Below are 6,883 nucleotides of genomic sequence, written 5' to 3'. Positions count from 1 at the left end.
TCATTTTGAATTTGTGTTTGAAATGATTATGAGGAACTAAACTCCATAGCTAGGGCTTAGGTTGAAGCCCTAAACATGATTACCTTTTTGTTTTGATGCTTGAGTGTATGAATTTCTAGATATTGTTGATGAATTCCAATTCACCAAATTAATCTATCCTTGATGTATGTTCTTCTTTGATTGATCACCTTTGAAAGCATGCTTCTTGAGATTGTTGGGATTATGTGTATCCTCATGTTATCCTAAGCAATAAATGGATGAAGTAAGAATCATCTATGTGAATTGGTTTCTTGAATACCTAATGTAAACACCATGCTATTAGGATTCTTGTGATGTTCATATTCTCTTTGAACTTAATGGGTTCTCCTTGTAATTGAATCGAAGTACGAACCATACCTAGGTTCGGTTATGAGGAGGGCACAAGTATTGTAGCACGAACCATGCACTTTACGTATATTAGAGAGAATCAATGCGTCTTGAGCCACGACCCATGGTCTTGATTGCGAACATCTTCATCAACACGTTTAGAGTTCATTACTTGAGTATTCATGAACTTGGGTAGAATTGTTTAGGGTGGATTCCGAAACCCTAGTGTTTGTTACATTTTGATTTCACATCTTGATAATTCATCTCCGCCATTCTCATTTAATTTCAAAGTCCATTTACTTTCATGCAATAGAAATAGGTTACTTCAAACAAATCAAACCCCCCCCCCCCCCCCAATGTGTGTGTGAGTTGCGTGTTTGACACGTTACGTGTCTTTGTTACTAAATTCTATCTGTTTCCGTAATTGTTTTGGACTTTTGGTCCGCTTTGTGTTCTTCCATTTTCTGTGCTGAATTCAACCGTATAAAGAACGTGAATTTTGGACGTACGGTTGGAAAGTTATAGGCAAAACACTGGATAGAGGTCGAAACTGGAAAAACAGAGAAAACGACTCTGCCCAAGAACGACCGGTCGCTAGTGTCTCACGACCGGTCGCTCAGCACACAATTCTGAAGTTTCGACTCTGTACTAAAACGACCGGTCGCTTTTACCTCACGACCGGTCGCCAGACAAAAAACGACCGGTCGCTCTTAACAAACGACCGGTCACTGGTCACTGTTCACAACACAATTCTTTTTTTGTTTTGTTTTGTTTGTTTCTTTTATATTTCTTTTTAGTTTCAAATTTTCATTTGTGCATTGTGGTGTGTTAGTTAAGTGTTCTTTTTGTACTCGAATTAGAACTTATAGACAACCGACAAGTTCTTCGTGGGATCGACCCCGTACTTATACAATCTATACTTCGATAGATTCGTGCACTTGCGGGTATTTTTAATTGGTTGTTTGCACATTAAATTGTGTCCTTTTAGGAATGCAACAATTTTTGGCGCCGTTGCCGGGGAACTGGCACGGTTGCTTATATGTTTTGTTTGAGTATATTTAGAGTACTTAATTTTATTTTCATTTTTTTTCCTTGTTTGTCATTTCATTTTATTTGAGTTTGTTTTTGTTTTCTTCTTATTGCAGGAACATTTTGCTTATGTCCCTTCTGAATTTGGATATTTCATTAGATAGCACTGTAGAAGATATCCAAGCTCAAGCTTTGAGAGAAAGGAACATCCAACTAGCTGTGTCTACTCCATTGCCTTTTTCACTCTCGCCATTTTCATCATCACCAAGCTCACCAAAAGTCGAGTCACCTCCACCTTCACCAATGGCGGCAGCAGCTGCAAATGCGGAACTTACTATGCAAGAATACTCTTCACCGCCAACAACTGGACAACCATCTTGCATAGTATATCCCGCAAGCACTTTGGAAAACTTTGAGTTGAGATCGGGCATGATACACATATTGCCTAAGTTCTTGGGAAATCCTGGAGAAAATCCTAATGCACATATCCTAGACTTTGAGGAAGTGTGTTCCACAATAAAGATCGAAGGCATGAGTAGTGATGAGATAAGAATGAGACTTTTCTCATTTAGTTTGAAGGATACAGCAAAGGAATGGCTTCACTATCTACCTCCAAATTCCATCACAACGTGGACGGATCTTGCTACAAAGTTCTTGCAACATTTTTTCCCAGCACAAAGGACAAATGAACTCCGAAGTCAGATTACAGGAATTCTGCAAAGGCCGGGAGAAAGCTTCCAGGATTATTGGGACCGTTTCAAGAAACTTCTAATCACTTGTCCGCATCATAACATACAAGCTTGGCTTCTAATGCAACACTTCTATGAAGGACTTTTTGAAGCGGACCAAAATAATGTGAATGCAGCTGCAGGAGGGACTATAATGACCAAGACTCCAACAGAAGTGCGAGCAATATTTGATCTTGTTGCTGCAAATGCTCGCCAATATAATTCAAGGCAAAGACCAGTCAGAAAAGGGGAATCCTATGATGTAAGTACCCTTTCTAGTATGGAAGCTCAGATTGCAAACCTAACCAACATGGTGAAGAAATTGGCACCGGGATCATCCAAGGTTTGTGCATTTTGCTCCACAATTGGTCATGACACTGAGGATTGTCCCTTGGCACATGAGGAAGCAAATGCAGTGGGCTCATTTCAGAGAAATCAGTGGCCTAAGAATGATCCTTTCTCACAAACATACAATCCGGGGTGGAGAAATCATCCAAATTTCAGGTGGAGTGACAATTCGAATGTTCAACAAGGGCCAACTCAACCACCTCAAGGGCCAACTCACCCACCTCAAGGTCAACAACATACTCGCCCACCTCATGGTCAAATGCACTACTACAATCCACCACAACCACCACCTCAACCACAATCTACAGGAAAATCTTTGGAAGAACTTGTTGCTTCCATGGCTAGAAACACAGATAGTTTCATCACTGAGACAAAAAGCTACATGCAGAGGAATGACACCCACATGCAGAAAACGGATAAGGCCATTTCCAATCTAGAAAATCAAGTGGGGCAAATTGCTCAAGCTTTGAGTCAAAGGGAACCTGGTATGATGCCTAGCCAACCAGAGATTAATCCAACTGGGCGTGAGCATGTTCAAGCAGTTACCTTGAGAACTGGTAAGGTAATTGGTGAAATTGATGGTTCTAAAGATTTGACTCACAATGTTGATGACATGCAGGTTGAACAAGTGGCTGAGCCTAAAGAAAAGGATGAAAGCAACAAAGAGAAAGATAAGCAAGCAGCTTCTTCATCCGAGTGGATCCCAAAGCATGAACTTGCAAGAAGGGCAAGAAAGGAGAAGGTAAGTCGTGAACCTACTGACGAAGAAATCTTACGTGCTCCTTTTCCTCACAGGCTTATGAGTTCCAAAAAAATTCAACAAGCCAAGGAAATATTGGAAACCTTCAGAAAAGTGCAAGTCAATATTCCTCTCTTGGATGCAATCAAGCAAATTCCGAGTTATGCAAAGTTTTTGAAGGACCTTTGTACCACCAAGAGGAGATTCCAAGATCATGAAACGGTTGCACTGACGGAAGAAGCTTCTGCTGTTTTGCAAAGGAAGCTCCCTCCCAAATTGAAAGATCCAGGAAGTTTTACAATTCCTTGCATAATTGGAGATAAATTGTTTGACAAAGCTTTACTTGATTTAGGTGCTTCAATTAATCTGATGCCTTACTCTGTTTTTGAAGCCCTTAACTTAGGTGATCTTAAACCAACTTCTGTCAGCATTCAATTGGCGGACCGATCAGTGAGATATCCAAGAGGAATTTTGGAAGATGTACTTGTGAAAGTAAATGATCTCATCTTACCAGCTGACTTTTTGGTGCTAGAGATGGAAGAAGCTCCTATTCCGGGTGTGGATCTTCCATTGATTCTTGGCCGCCCTTTCATGGCCACTGCAGATACTGTGATCAATGTTCGACAAGGAACATTGACAATGACAGTTCAAGGGGAAACAATAAAGTTCAAAGTTTATGATGCCTTCAAACTCCCCAATGATGAACATGAATGTTTTCGTATTGATACATTGTGTCATATTGTGCAAAATACATTTAATAGTACTCATGGTACAGATTCATTAGAAAAGGTGTTGACACAAAATTCTCAAGTTGCTGAAATTGTTGATAATGAGTTACTTGAGGCTGTGAAATTCCTTGATGCATGTCCAGCCATACCACGTAAGTACACTCCAAATTTTATACCTTTGCCAGTCAATACTGAAAAGCTTGTTCCTTCTCTTGACAGGGCACCCGAGTTAGAGCTCAAACCATTGCCATCCCACTTGAAGTATGTTTATTTAGGTAAAACAGAGACATTGCCCGTGATTATTGCTAGCAATCTCAATGTGGAAAATGAACAGAAGTTGATGCAAGTGTTAAGAGAACACAAGGGAGCAATTGGTTGGAGTATTGCGGACATCAAGAGAATAAGCCCAACAAGATGCATGCATAGAATTTTACTGGAAATTGATTCCAAACCCACAAAGGATGCTCAACGCAGGTTAAACCCAATCATGACAGAGGTAGTCCGAAAAGAAATTCTGAAGCTATTGGATGTGGGTATAATTTATCCTATTTCCGATAGCAAGTGGGTAAGCCCGGTCCAAGTGGTTCCTAAAAAGTCAGGAATAACTGTTGTAAGAAATGAGGGAAATGAACTTATTCCTTCTCGTGTCAAAACGGGATGGCGTGTTTGTATTGATTATAGAAAATTAAATACCGCCACCCGAAAAGATCATTTTCCATTACCATTTATTGACCAAATGCTTGAACGTCTTGCAGGTCACAGTTACTACTGCTTCTTGGATGGCTATTCAGGATACAATCAAATTGCCATCGCTCCTGAAGACCAACACAAGACGACATTCACATGTCCTTATGGTACCTTCGCCTACCGGCGTATGCCATTTGGATTGTGTAATGCCCCGGCCACCTTCCAACGATGCATGATGAGTATTTTCTCCGATATGGTAGAAAAATTTATTGAAGTATTCATGGATGATTTTAGTGTGTTTGGTCATTCATTTGATTCATGCCTTAACAACTTGTCTTTAGTTTTGCAAAGATGCCGGGAATGCAACTTAATTCTCAATTGGGAAAAGTGTCATTTCATGGTACAACAGGGAATCGTTTTAGGTCATGTGATTTCCAGTCAAGGCATTGAGGTTGACAGAGCCAAAGTAGATGTGATAAGCGGGTTGTCACCTCCCACATCAGTGAAAGAGATCCGATCCTTCTTAGGACATGCCGGGTTCTATAGAAGATTCATAAAAGATTTTTCTAAGATCTCTCGACCATTGTGTAGCTTGCTTGCCAAAGATGCAAATTTTGATCTTAATGATGAATGTTTGGCAGCTTTTCAAAGGCTCAAAACTCTTCTCACAACTGCACCTATCATTATGCCTCCAAATTGGAATTTACCTTTTGAATTAATGTGTGATGCATCTGATTTTGCAGTTGGAGCTGTATTAGGACAAAGAGTTGAGAAGAGATTGCATGCAATATATTATGCAAGCCGTACCCTTAATGATGCTCAGTTGAACTATTCAACTACTGAGAAAGAGCTGTTAGCTGTAATTTTTGCTTTAGAGAAATTTCGTTCGTACTTGATAGGCTCTAAAGTAATTGTTTTCACTGATCATGCAGCTTTGAAATATCTCTTGGCAAAGAAGGAAGCAAAACCAAGATTGATACGATGGGTTTTGTTGCTCCAAGAGTTTGATATTGAAATCAGAGATAAGAAGGGATCGGAGAATGTGGTAGTTGACCACCTTAGCCGATTGATCACTAACTCCAATACCGAAGAAGACACTCTTCCTCTTCGTGAATCCTTTCCTGATGAGCAACTTTTTGCATTACAAATTTCTGACCCATGGTATGCTGACATTATCAACTTTCTCGCTACAGGAAATATACCAAGGGATTTGTCAAGAGGTCAAAAGGACAAATTGCTGAAAACCACTAAGTCCTATGTGTGGGATGACCCATATTTGTGGAAGTATTGTTCGGACTCCGTGATTAGGCGATGTGTTCCCGAGACCGAATCTCAGTCCATACTCACATTCTGTCATTCGAACGCATGTGGTGGCCACTTTGGAGCCAAGAAGACAGCTTTAAAAGTTTCGCAAAGTGGATTCTATTGGCCAAGCTTGTTCAAAGATGCATCACAATTCTGTCTATCTTGTGATAGGTGTCAACGAATGGGTAACATTTCATCTCGAAATCAAATGCCTTTAAACCCAATTCTAATTGTTGAAATATTTGATGCTTGGGGAATAGATTTCATGGGTCCATTTCCTTCATCTTTTGGAAATCTATTTATTCTACTTGCGGTTGATTATGTTTCAAAATGGGTGGAAGCAATTCCAACCAAGACTAATGATGCGAAAGTTGTTCTTAGCTTTCTTCGAGCCAATATCTTTTGTAGGTTTGGAACACCGAGGGCCATCATTAGTGATGGGGGATCCCATTTTTGCAACCGATCATTTGAGACCCTACTCAAGAAGTATGGCATAACTCACAAGGTGTCCACCCCCTATCACCCTCAGACTAGTGGACAAGTGGAGATTTCTAACAGAGAGGTGAAGCATATATTAGAGAAGACTGTTGGTCCTACTCGAAAGGATTGGTCTTTGCGCCTTAACGATGCTCTCTGGGCCTACCGAACTGCTTACAAAACTCCAATCGGTATGTCTCCATTTCGCTTAATCTTTGGTAAACCTTGTCATCTACCTGTTGAGCTTGAACACAGGGCCCTTTGGCCAATTAAGAAGTACAACTTCGACATGAAGGAAGCAGGAGATATCAGAAGGTTACAACTGAGCGAACTGGATGAGCTTCGCAATGATGCTTATGAGAACGCAAAAATTTACAAAGAAAAAACAAAGGCGTTTCATGATAAGCATATCATTAGAAGGTCGTTTGAAGTAGGGCAAAGATTATTACTCTTTAACTCTAGGTTCAAACTCTTTC

At 40.3% G+C, this 6,883-nt stretch overlaps 1 non-coding gene across 1 annotated transcript; it reads right to left on the bottom strand.

Annotated features, from left to right (window-relative positions):
• Nucleotides 1-2,082: 2,082 nt before the first annotated feature.
• Nucleotides 2,083-2,189, bottom strand: LOC148292337 (small nucleolar RNA R71). Its single transcript, XR_015827244.1, has one exon. It is a non-coding gene; the product is annotated as a small nucleolar RNA R71 (small nucleolar RNA).
• Between the last annotated feature and the right edge of the window lie 4,694 nt (nucleotides 2,190-6,883).

Source organism: Prunus avium, chromosome 8 (genome assembly GCF_965620075.1).
Source record: "Prunus avium chromosome 8, drPruAviu1.hap1.1, whole genome shotgun sequence".
NCBI classification, from domain to species: Eukaryota; Viridiplantae; Streptophyta; class Magnoliopsida; order Rosales; family Rosaceae; genus Prunus; species Prunus avium.
This window is presented reverse-complemented; position numbering and strand designations above follow the sequence as displayed.